The sequence below is a fragment of the Sus scrofa genome, chromosome 2, assembly GCF_054392235.1.
Source record: "Sus scrofa isolate SSC_HxYL_T2T_F1_AM1 chromosome 2, Sscrofa_HxYL_maternal_Yorkshire_Landrace_v2.0, whole genome shotgun sequence".
In the NCBI taxonomy this organism is placed as follows: domain Eukaryota; kingdom Metazoa; phylum Chordata; class Mammalia; order Artiodactyla; family Suidae; genus Sus; species Sus scrofa.
The window spans coordinates 107676575-107689085 of record NC_139384.1 but is presented as its reverse complement, the minus strand read 5'-3'; the positions used below and the strand labels follow the sequence as shown (position 1 = coordinate 107689085).

The window sequence follows — 12511 nt, the reverse complement described above, 5'->3', positions numbered from 1 at the left end:
TAGGGAAATGGTTAAGTGCATCAAAATAGCACTAATAAAACACTGCAGTTATTTACTACCATTTTAAAAATATTTAATGACATAAAGGATGCTTTCATTGTAATTTTAAGTGAAGATTTATTCAATTACATCTAGATGATAACTTTCTTGAGTTCAGGGGTTTTTGTCTGTTTTATTTACAGCTGACCCAGTGCCTAGAGAGTGCCAGGCACTGGCAGGCATGCTGTGCATATTTGTTAAGTGGAATAATGAATGAACATACAGTGTGTTTTCACTTAAATATACACATACATGCATATATGCACAATTAAGAACATCAATATGCTAGCAGCATCAGTCTCTGTGGGTTGGTCATAATTATACGTTTTATTTTTATATTTTTAGTAGTTTCCAAATTTATTTTATAATCAAATGAAATTTACTGAACCAATAGCCTTGTAATGTCAAACAAGAATTCCAATTTGTGGAAATAGTCTTAGTTTCTGCTTCTGTGGTTCTATTCTGAAGACATGCCTGATAAATTTGACATATTTGCCTTTCAAGCATGTACTTTCTGAGCAGGATGGAATCCTTTACAGTTTGAGATCATCCTCCCCAGTTTGAACACACTTTGATATGATGATCTAAATGATTTTAAACCCACTTCCTATCAACCGTATTAGGATATTGGATTAGCCCATACCCTGTGAGTTTGATTACGATGATTTGTTGTAAAATGCTGCCAATGGCTTCCTGACTTGCATCCTGAACATACAGCCTGACTTGCATCCTGACCTGCTGGTCTACTGAGTTTCTCAGAAAAAAAATAAGATTGGGCTTGGTTTGATCTTAGTGATCCTTGTAGTGATTGTCTCTTTTTCTTAAGTTTTCATGACCCAAATATTTGAAAATCAATTCCAGAATTTTGTTTATAATGTCAAACTTAATTTTCTCTTTTTTCTAATATCTACATTTTTGAAGATGAATGAAATATGTTTGTCTCCTGAGTAGCATGTAAGATACCTCTATCTGACTCTGCAGTCTCTTTAAATTTGCCAAGGATAGATTGACTTTCACTTTTGCAATTTTTGACTAGGTTGCTTTCCCCAGATAACTTTAGAGATGGCTTTCAGTTTGCCTTGATGTTGGTCCACTAGGTTTAGATACATTTAAAAATTTTTCATTAAAGTATAATTGATTTACACTGTGTCAATTTTTGCTGTACAGCAAAGTGACCAAGTCATACATATATAAACATTCTTTTTCTCATATTATCTTCCATCATGTCCTAACATAAGAGATTGATATATAGTTCGCTATGCTATACAGTAGCGACTCTTTGATTTTATTTTATTTTTTCAAAGTTAATAGATTTATTTTATTTTTTATCATTTATTTATATATATATATATTTTGTACTGTACAGCACAGTGACCGAGTTACACTTACATGTATACACTCTTTTTTCTCACATTACATGTTCCATCATAAGTGACTAGACATAGTTCTCAGTGCTAAACAGCAGGATCCCATTGCTAATGCATCCCAAAGGCAACATTCTGCATCTGTTTATCCCAGGCTCCCAGTCCCTCCCACTCCATCCCCTTCTCCCTTGGCAACCACAAATCTATTCTCCAAGTCTATGACTTTCTTTTTTGGGGAAAGTTTCCTTTGTGCCATATATTAGATTCCAGATACAAGTGATATCATATGATATTTGTCTTTCCCTTTCTGACTTACTTCACTCAGGATGAGAGTCTCTAATTCCATCCATGTTACTGCAAATGGCATTATTTTGTTCTTTTTATGGCTGAGTAGTATTCCATTGTGTATATATACCACATCTTCCTAATCCAATCATCTGTCAGTGGACATTTGGGTTGATTCAATGTCTTGGCTGTTGTGAATAGTGCTGCAATGAACATGCAGGTGCACGTGTCTTTTTTAAGGAGAGTTTTTGTCTGGATATATGCCCAAGAGTGGGATTGCGAGGTCATATGGTAGTTCTATGCATAGTTTTCTGAGGTACCTCCATACTGTTCTCCACAGTGGTTGTACCAGCTTACATTCCTCCCAACACATGCAGGAGGGTTCCCTTTTCTCCACACCCCCTCCAGCATTTGCTATTTGTGGACTTATTAATGATGGCCCTTCTGACTGGTGTGAGGTGGTATCTCATGGTAGTTTTGATTTGCATTTCTCTAATAATCAGTGATGTTGAGCATTGTTTCAAGTGCTTGTTGGCCATCTGTATATTTTCCTTGGAGAAATGTCTATTCAGGTCTTTTGCCCATTTTTCCATTAGGTTGTTGGCTTTTTTGCTGTTGCGTTGTATAAGTTGTTTGTGTATTTTAGAGATTAGGCCCTTGTCAGTTGCATCACTTGAAACTATTTTCTCTCATTCTGTAAGTTGTCTTTTTGTTTTCTTTTTGGTTTCCTTTGCTGTGCAAAAGCTTGTCAGTTTGATTAGGTCCTACTGGTTTATTTTTGCTTTTATTTCTGTTGCTTTGGGAGACTGGCCCGAGAAATCATTTGTAAAGTTGATGTTAGAGAATGTTTTGCCTATGTTCTCTTCCAGGAGTTTGACGGTGTCTTATTTTTATATATACATTTTAAATGGAAAGGTGTTTTCTTACTTTATCTTTGCATTTTTCATTTTCTAATTCAATACTTTTCATTTTCCAATAGAAGATTATTCCCCTTTATAGAAAAGATTAATTTACCCTTGTTCTTGCTTCCTTATGGAAACTTGACACTAATACCATTATCTCCTGAGATTATTCTTTAACCTCGCAGTTCAATTTTCTATACCATCTTCCATATTTCCACCAAATTAGAATGATATATTTTTGTTTAACTTCCTATTTTAAAATAATTTAAGAAGTATAAAAATATTGACAAACAAAAGTACAGGTGTTTAAGCTTTATCTAGCTTCCCTGAGTAGTAATCTTCCCCCACTCTTTTTCTTGAAAAACTGAGAGTTAAGTGCAGGCATGCTGCCCCATTACATCTAAATTCTTCCATGTGTATTTCTTGGGAAAAAAAAAGAGAATATTCTCTTATGCAATTATAGTTATATACATCAGGATACTGGCATTGACGTTGATGTTCAGGACAGGCTACGACAAAATATGGCACTTTGGCATACTGAATATCTGAAATTAAGGACATGAGAAAGGAAGAGAAGCAGAAAGATCACTCTGAAATCCACCCAAGCCCACCTTTGCCCTTCTTCCCTAAAAGGAGATAAATCTCCAGTGAAAGCTATCCTACCTATGCCAGGAAGAAGGAACACATTCTTATCACCAAGGATGTTAACATATCTTGTTAAACGAAATCTCAGCTAATTCTTTATCATTGACTATCCCTAGCCCAAATCCTTGCCTTGTCTGTTCTTTATAGATTTACCATTTCTTCTCTAAAATTATAGAAGCTTCCTGCTCTGGTTACTTCTTCAGTTCTCTCTCACTTTCTTATGAAGGCTCTCATGTACATATAAAAATTCAATAAAATTTGTAAGCTTTTCTCCTATTAATCTGTCCTTGTCCTTGTTAATTTAATCTTCAGACCCAGCCAGGGACTTTGAGGGTTGAGGAAAGCTTTTTCCTCTTCTAAAATACATAGAGTATTATTATAATAAAAAGTATATATGTAAAATTAGTAATAGTAAAGACCTTATTCTAGATATTTCCAGTTTTTCTAATAACATTGTTTATAGAAATTTTTTTCCTGATCCAAGATTGCATGTTGCATTTAATCGCCGTATCTCTTTAGTCTCTCTTTTTCTAGGACACTTTCCAATCTTCTTTTTTCATTCATGATCTCGACATTTTTGAAGTGTACAGACTAGTTGTTTTATAGCACGTCTCTCCATTTGGGTTTGTCTTGAGATTTCTTCATGATTAGATTCAGGTTGTACATTTTTCATAGGAATACCACAGAAGTGATGTTGTGCCCTTTTCAGGAGGTGCATGATGTCCATTTTCTCCACTATTGGTTAATTAACTTTGATCATTTGGTTAAGGTGGTATCTGCCAGGTTTTTCTCATAAATTTACTATTTCCCCCTTCATAATTAATAAGTATCTTATGGAGAGATACTTTGGAAATATCCTGTCTCTTCAAATATTCACCCTCTAGTTTTAGTATTCATTGAAGATTTGTGTCTGGATCAAATATTACAATGGTTATTTCCACAGAGTGAATTTCTAATTACATATTTTTTCTACACTCATTAGCTGGCATCTTTCTGTAAAGATGAGTTCTTCCTTTTCCCCCTTTTAATTATTTATTTATGTATTTATATTAGAATGGCCTCATGGATTCTTAATTCTTTTAACTCAGTGAATTACAAACTCTTGATAACATTGTTTATTTTGATGCAAAATTTGTCCCAGTTTGGCATGTAGGAACTAGTTCAGACTGGGCTTGTGTGCGTGAATGTGTGTGTGTGTGTGTGTGTGTGTTTTGACATGTCCTTATTTGAAGGGAGAGAGGTGGCAATTAATGTCTTTATTTCTGAATTCAAAGATATTCCAAGAACATTTTATATCTTCCCATCCCCAACCCTGGTATCAGCCAATTTTCAAGAAGCTCTGTTTCCTTTTACTATAGAATGAGGTTTAGAAACCAAAGTATGGATGCTAAGTATGATCTTTGCTGTTGGAACATTATTGCTTCTACGTTGTTTCAGAAGACACACACACCACACATATTAACATGTATACACATATGTAAACAAAGCTATATTTGTTTCATTATTTATCTATCCCTCTGTCCATGTTGATACTTCCAGTTGACACTCAGCAACAGAGTTCCTTCTTTTGCATAGTTGAAACTTGTCCCTCAGATACTGAGAATCTGGCCGATTATGTTTTGGTATTCAGAGAAGGCCTGCTTTTCTACTTAAAAAACCTGACAAAGGTTTTCAGGGATAAATTAAATCACTGATAATGGCAAAATAAAGAAGTAGTGGTATATTATAGTCAATTATGGAGTATACTGAATTTTCTTCATACTTTCTCACTTTCTTTGAATATATTGTCTCCCTAACTCCCGGCCGTACGCTTCACCCATGGAGTTTTAAAACATTCACAAAATCAGATTATCTTAAAGATTTATCTTCAGATGGTGGTCTTAGTTTACCACTGAGGGACTTTGCTTATTGAGTTGCTGGTTTCAGCCATTGCATTGTGTGTGTTGTAAGGTCAGAAGTGATGTATGACAGGCAGGCCCTTGGGAGCAGTCCAGCCCAGTCACAAGTAATAAAGGGACATATGTCTGTAAAATATTTAAAAACAATTATAAAACCAAACAAAATCGGTCTGATTAGTATTATAACCAAATTTAAACACCTTTAATGATAAAAATAATCTTCCCTGCTGGAGTAGATATTCCTATCTTGTCCCACTAGTATATCACTGAAGGTTGGTCAGAAAGGTTCAACTGATACTTCATGAAAATATAGTTAGACTCTTGTCATTGTCACTATGCTCTGTGTGCTTTCAAAATAATGTTTTGTATTATGTAAGCTTCCAAGTGAAAAGTTTGTTTCCTTTCTTTAAATAGATCAGATTTAAGGCAGTGAATTATTGCTACAATTAGTGTTTCTCAAAGGTAAATGAGAAACAGACCCCTTTTAAAAGAAAAAAATTCTCGTAATTCATTTGGAGATACATCCTGGAACCTTAGTTTGAGAAGGAATGACTTAAGAAATACGTAATTCAGTATTTGAAACAGCACATTTATTCAATTGTGAATGAGCACTTCAGAGAAGTTTCTTTATAGCTGCTGATGTATTTTTTAAGTTTGTCATAAAATGACAATTAATAATTAAAAATATTCTCAGAGACCTTCTAATCCTTCAGAATAAACTCTGAGATCCCAGTATGAGAAATCCTCAGCTAGATTTTTTTAGATTGTTCTCCTGTGTCATTCAAAAAAAATCTGACACATACTTATTTTTTTCTAGAGATGCTATTGGATCTGAGAACATCTGTAACAGTCAGAAACATGTTTTCCCTAGCATTTTGTTTTAATCTTTCTACAGATATCAGACATTCTCACAGATTCTGATATATTAGTTTTACTAAACAAAAACCATTTATGCCTATGACTTGAGTAGTGTCAATCTAAATTGGAAATGTGTCAGCTTTGTTAACATCCTTAAATTCTTCTTTCAAAACTATAAAGAGACCATGAAAAGAGGCATGATATAAATCATGTTACAATAAGTAACTATGATTATTCAAGTTTCGAAAGGGATAGATTCAGCTAATGGTAAGAAGCAGGTCCTTCTCACTTTAGAAAAAGACTATGTTAACAATATCAAGACTCTGTCTTCCAGGTAGGAAACAAAAATTACAGGTTGAAGCGTTCTTACTTCCTATATTGTAGATTGGAGCATTAATATCTAAGAATGATCAACTGAATTCCCAGAAATTTAAGCTTTATTTCTTATTTATGCTTTTATCAAAATAGAATTTTATGAGGCCATGTAAGACTTTTTTTTTCCCCCAACAGGAGCAAAAAAATAAATGATTGTTGGTCAGAGTCATTAAAAAGGACTTTGCTTGTTTAAGAATTTATTTGATTTTGGTCAGAGAGCTTAATTTGAACATCTATTTAAAATACATGTGTGCAGTCCTTTGTAAGATTTTAGCATTTTTGAATACTATTGAATTAGGATTACATCATTGTTGGGATGCCAATGGGTGTTAAACAAAGAATCTCCACTAATTCTGATCAATTCCTTCTTTACTTAGTAGTGGTGTACATGTTTTACTGCCTGATGATCTGAGTTCTAACCTATGAGCATTATGAGGTTGAGGAGTTTACTTTTTCACATTCCTTTTCACACTCAATTTAATCTTGTGAAATAAAAATACGAGTTGACTCCTCAGTTCATCTCACAATAATATTGACAGTTCAAGTGAGATTAATGCATATGAAATTTCTTTGTAATTTAAAAAGCACGATATAAATTTAAATATTAATTATTGCATATACTAAATGTTTTCTACTTGTCTGTATTTGAATTCATTAGATTCTAAAAATACTTATCTAGAACAGTGTTTCTCAAACTTGAGTGTCCATCAGAATCACTTGGTGAGCTTGTAAAAAGTTTGCTGGGCTCATACTCAGAGTTCTCTGATTTGATAGATCTGAGCTGGGGGACTGAGAATTTGCACTTCCGACAGGTTCCCAGGAGATGTTGCAATTGCTGATCCAGAAACCACACTTTAAGATCTAATACTTACTGATCACCACACTGATCCAAAATTCAGAGCTGTGTTCTCACATATATAATAAATACCTAATAAATAATACCATTAAAAACGTTGAAAATAAATGACACTTGCCTCATAATTTTTCTATGCTTTTCTCCTCAAGCTTTATCTCTATTGCCAGTAACATAATAGCTTCATTGTATCAAACTCAGAAGTGTTAATAATTTATGATAATGTCAGCATATTTTATGGGGTAGTTCTTAGTTCTGATCATGATACCATTCTCAGTTGAGCAGATTCCATGGCTCAGAGTGTTTGTCCCAGTGGTTACTGCCATCTGAAAACAATAGTAAGTCTGTAGATAGGTAATTTACTTCTTTTGTGTGTATGTGAATTTATGTTTTCCTAAAATTCAAATGCTCTCCAAAAGAGGTGATTTAATCACAGTAAAGAAAAACAACAGACATGTGTTACTCAAATATATTTTCCTACTTACACATGTACAAGGAACACATATGTTGTGAATTAAGTTATTTTTAGACTATTTTACCTTTTTACACTTGGGGAGCCCATAAACATCTTAATACATCTTTGAAAAATTTGGTTAAGTCTCTCTGAAAATAAAATTGAAAAAGGAAAATTTTGATGACCAAGGAAAATTAAATATATTTGAGGCTCTGCATGTAGAAAGGACTCTATTTAGGTTATATAATTTTCAGTGACCTTAAAATTAATTTAAATATATTCAGCTTTCCATAAAATGATCCTAAATGTTCTGGGAACAAAATGACTTGTGTAGTAACTTTTGTTTAAGTTTTCTATTTAAAAACCAGATTCTAAGATCAAGGCTTTAAGGAAGTTGGCTAAATTAGATGATTTCTTTTTTCCTTTTTGTATGTATTGTTTTACCAGGGACAGATTCTTTCTTAAATTAGACTAGTTCTTTTCATACAGTGTCTTCAGGAAGTATAGTTGGACCAAATGGCAAGAAATATCAGCCAGAGAGTTTATGCATGATGAAATGTATGGCTAAAAGAAAAGTACATATTGGCTATTTTTGTGGCTCTGAAGGAAAATATCCCTTCCGGTTTTCTACCCTTAGCATGAATCATCAAAGGAAGCTGAAAAAAGTAATGGTCAGAAATATTACAAATGTTCAGAGTAAGTGATTGTCTCTCGAAGGTTATGTAAGGGTTATCTGGCACTCCCAGAGGGCATGACCACTTTATGCACATATTAGGTAAAACACTTGGAACATGAAAAAGCCAACAAACAAAGAAGCAAACAAAAAAACCCAAAACAAAACACAGTTTTTTTTAAACAAAAACTAGAGGAATTTAAATTTGCCTTTAAGAATTATATTTCTTAGACAAGAGGCCTGGGTTATTGTAAATTTGGCACTACAGAGGTGCAGCTTTGTTTTTGAGAAACCTCAGACTGGAAAGATTAAATTTGGTGATTTATCTTTGCTAAATTATTTTTGAAGATGTCAAAACTACTGTAACTGTACTACTACATAGGGAGTAGTCACTATACTGTAGCAATACATTGTAATTTGAATTGCATAATGATAAAATTAATTCTTCAAAGAAGATTCTCCCCTTTTCCCCCCTCAATTTATGAAATAGAAACTTAGTTATTATTGCTCTAAGCCCATAATATCCCCAGATTTCTCCTGCTGATAAAACTACCCCTTATTCCAAGGCACTCAACTCTTGTTAAAGTCTGCCAGTGAAAGTCAAGAAATGTATTGAAACCCAGGAGAAGGAGCCATATTTAGAATGCCAGGCAGAATTATACAAAAGGTACAAACCAAAGAATTCCTGCAGAGTTACAGAGGAGGAGAATCTGGCCTGTGGCTCAGGTTAGAAAGCAAAAAATGAAACAGAAAAACAAATATCATCTGCTGTGCGATAATGAAGAAAAAAGTTATGTAATGGCAGCTGAAGACTGTTTTTATTGTTCTCACTTAGACATTAGGTCCAAGATTCCCAATCTGTTCTTGAATATTTTTCAAAATCAGGTAATTACTAGAACTTGTGACCTCCTGTTAACAAACCGACAAGATCTAACAGATATCAATCATTCCTTGTGGATTCCTGTTTGAATAGAAAAATCTGACTCAAAGTTTGACTTAATTTATTTACATGACTTTGTAAAACCGTTGTGGTATCTCTAGGCACTAATGCAGTGTTTAAATATCCTTGTTTTTTTCTTTTGTACAAAGAAATGATTCTCTTCTATATGTGTGATTAGATATTGTATCTTATATCATTTGAAATCTCACAGTTTGAGCATATGTCTGCTATTCCTCTTTTTGGAGTCTCTTTCTTTTCCAAGTAATTTCTTTTTTAGTATGGATTAAACGCACTATTGCCTGGTTGACAAATCAAATGACTTATAAAGGCATCTTTCTTGATTACTACATAAAGATGGATAAAGGGAAATGATTCATGCATTTGTATCCTGCTTTTGATGATAAATGTCAAAGGCCCATTTTTTTGCTTCTCTCTCTCTGCACTAATGATGATGACCATCAACTTTCTGTACTTAGAATTAACCTTCAAGGCAATTCACTAGGAGAATCCGAGCACCCATTACTGAAGCACTGTTGATTGAATCACAGTGCAATTGGTGTAGTGCCTTAAGTTCAATAATTTGATTGGTAAAATTTTGGTTAACTCCTTAACGGTTATTTATATTTATCATTTAGTAGATACATATGAAAAACCAGAAGTTCAAAAGTTGGTATTTAAATACTCCAACTGTCAGTAGCCTCAGATTTTGCTATGTGGGTCATTAATATTCTAAACATCTATTACATCAAATGTAAATGGGCTTCATTATGTCTATTCTGAACTGACTCTGTAATTTCCATTTCTTTCTATTTTTCTGTCCGCACTAAATTGGGTTGATATATACACCTCTGTTCTTTTCATTTAAATTAAATCTCCTAATTACAAAATTTAAAATTAGGCCTGTCCTATTTTTGATTTTAAATGTCAGATTCTTCGGAAGAATACTGGCCTAATGGGCCTGTTAGTAATCACTCAATCAATCAGTACAAGTTTCCCCTCAATTTTATTGTGTCAGTTTCATTCAGAACATTACAACTTCTCCCCTTCTTTGAGGTTCAGTAGCCTTTGTAGGGTGCTCAGAATTGATCTGTGCTTTGTTCACCTTCTTGTGGCATTTGAGAGGGACCACCAAGTAGCAATTAGATTGCAATCCTTCAATTGCGGTGAGAATGGAATAGGTGTTCACCAGTTACTGTTCTCCTGATAATAATTCTCAGAGGGTGGGGTTCATCTTTCGAGGTTTTTCTCAGATCCTGCCAATCATTGTCAGAAGCTTTTAAATAGAAACGCTTTTCGACACTTCAGAAGCTCTTGAAAAAGACTTATACATTTTTCTTTTGTTGTCTCTTTAGGTTTCTCACTGCTAATGACTACTGCCAAGATGTATAAATGGAATGGTTCAGCTAAGAGAAGAATCTATCTGAGGTTTGAAAAGTTTCTTGCCCCATGACAATTTTTCTCTCATTTTGTGATTGAGTTGGGAAGCGGAGAATCTCTTTCAGCTAATACAGCTGAGCCACTAGAGAGCAGTTGGTTCCTTAAGACAACTTCTCTGACTTTCTTATGACTTGAGACCCAGAAACTCAAATGCTTTGGGAAAGGGGAGTTAGACCTGCCAAAATCAAATATGAATGTCTAGAATTCTTAAAAACAGATCATATCTGGCTTCCATAATTCATGGAAATAAAAAACAAAATGAATTCTGGAACAAGTACTTTGGAATTTATGAAGAACTGAGGTGATCATGTTAAAATCTGTGAAGAATAAGGAAAAGAACTAGCCCTAGTTTGGAGAGACTTTCCTTGTTTAGCACTGAAAGTCCCCTGTCCTGGGAACCCCCTCTGTCCAGGAAAAACTAGAATAGTTGGTCACCCAGGAAAGGGAAATGAGAGTAATAGAGTCACTTTTCATTCATTTCTTTCATTGAGCTTCGGTTGAATTAATTGTTGATTAAGCATTTCACTATCATGTTTGTGAGTACAGATGTGCATGTTATATTTCCCCTTATTCAACTGATTAAAAAAAAAACAGTTTGGATATATCACTGCAGATGAGAGGAAATACAGAATATTCAAAACCGTGGATTCTAGAAGCCACTTTCCTGTGTGAAATGAAACAGTTCCTGTTCATGGGAGATTTCTGGAATGTAGGTCAAAGCACACTTAAACAGAGGGGCACTGTTATTTCCATGCTTCTGCTTAGACACACAGTATTTTCTTAACATCAGTATTCTCCAATCTGACCTGCAAGCAAACAAAGGTAGGTGTGAACTTGTCTTGAAAAAAACTACAGAGAGAATGCTCCACCTTGAGAGTTCCTTTTATATCTCTATCGACACGGATGATATGTAGCCATGTTTATAAAGGTTGGCGTATATGCAGAAACCAAGATGGGAATTTGAATCTCTCTGGAATTTTGCTTAGATCAATTTAATAAAGTATTCATGAAGATACATTTTCTGTGGAGCTCCTGATTGGAGTGAATGGAGTTGATGCAATATACTGTTATAATGCCAGAGAAATTGAGTAATCAATAGTGGGGAAGTAGTGAAACACTGGTATTCAGAGCCCAAAAAGCCAGGACTCAGAAGTAAAACTTGTTTAAGATGGACTCTTATATAATGCTGTCAGCATCAGAATAGTGTGGGTCGTAGGCATCCAAATGCATGAGAAGTATAGGGCTCCTGAAAGGAGAAAAAAAATTCAAATATCTATATTGAAACCCAGGAGAAGAGTGAAGGTGAAGAAGAAAGAAATGAAAAGAGTTGAAGCAGAAAGATTAGGGCAGTAGACTGATTATGCTATTTCCATATACCAATTTATTCCGTCTATTTAATTCTTATATTACGTAAGTCTTTGCCATTAAATAACTTGTATATTAGTATCAACTCAATTAATACAAAAGCCTAAAAGTGATTTTAATTAGTACCATAACAGAAAAATTAAAATTTGACTATTGCTATTTAAGAGACTCTAATACCAAATGTTGGGATTGGGAAAGGTTTTGCTGAAGATAGAACTGATGAGATGAAATCTTGAAAGGTGATAGACTATCAGTGGGAATATGGGGAATATATTTTGGCCAAAGGGAGTGGTATTTGTAAAATCCCTGGTTTGGAAGAGTACAAAAAGGATGAGAAAGCTTTCTTTCTGAAATGTAATATAAAGGTAGGAGAGAAGTAGTATACAACATTAGAAAGATAACATAGACTTGTGGTGGGGAGGA

The 12511-nt window shown here is 34.1% G+C and overlaps 1 protein-coding gene across 10 annotated transcripts in view; it reads left to right on the top strand.

The window, feature by feature from the left end:
• LOC110259422 (endogenous retrovirus group K member 9 Gag polyprotein) overlaps positions 1-12511 on the top strand; it is a 789250-nt gene that overhangs the window by 266596 nt on the left and 510143 nt on the right. For all 10 annotated transcript variants that reach the window (XR_014838262.1, XR_014838256.1, XR_014838261.1 and 7 more), the window contains one exon: positions 10639-10711. The gene's annotated coding sequence lies outside the window, so the exon portion shown is untranslated. The remainder of the gene's footprint in view (positions 1-10638; positions 10712-12511) is intronic.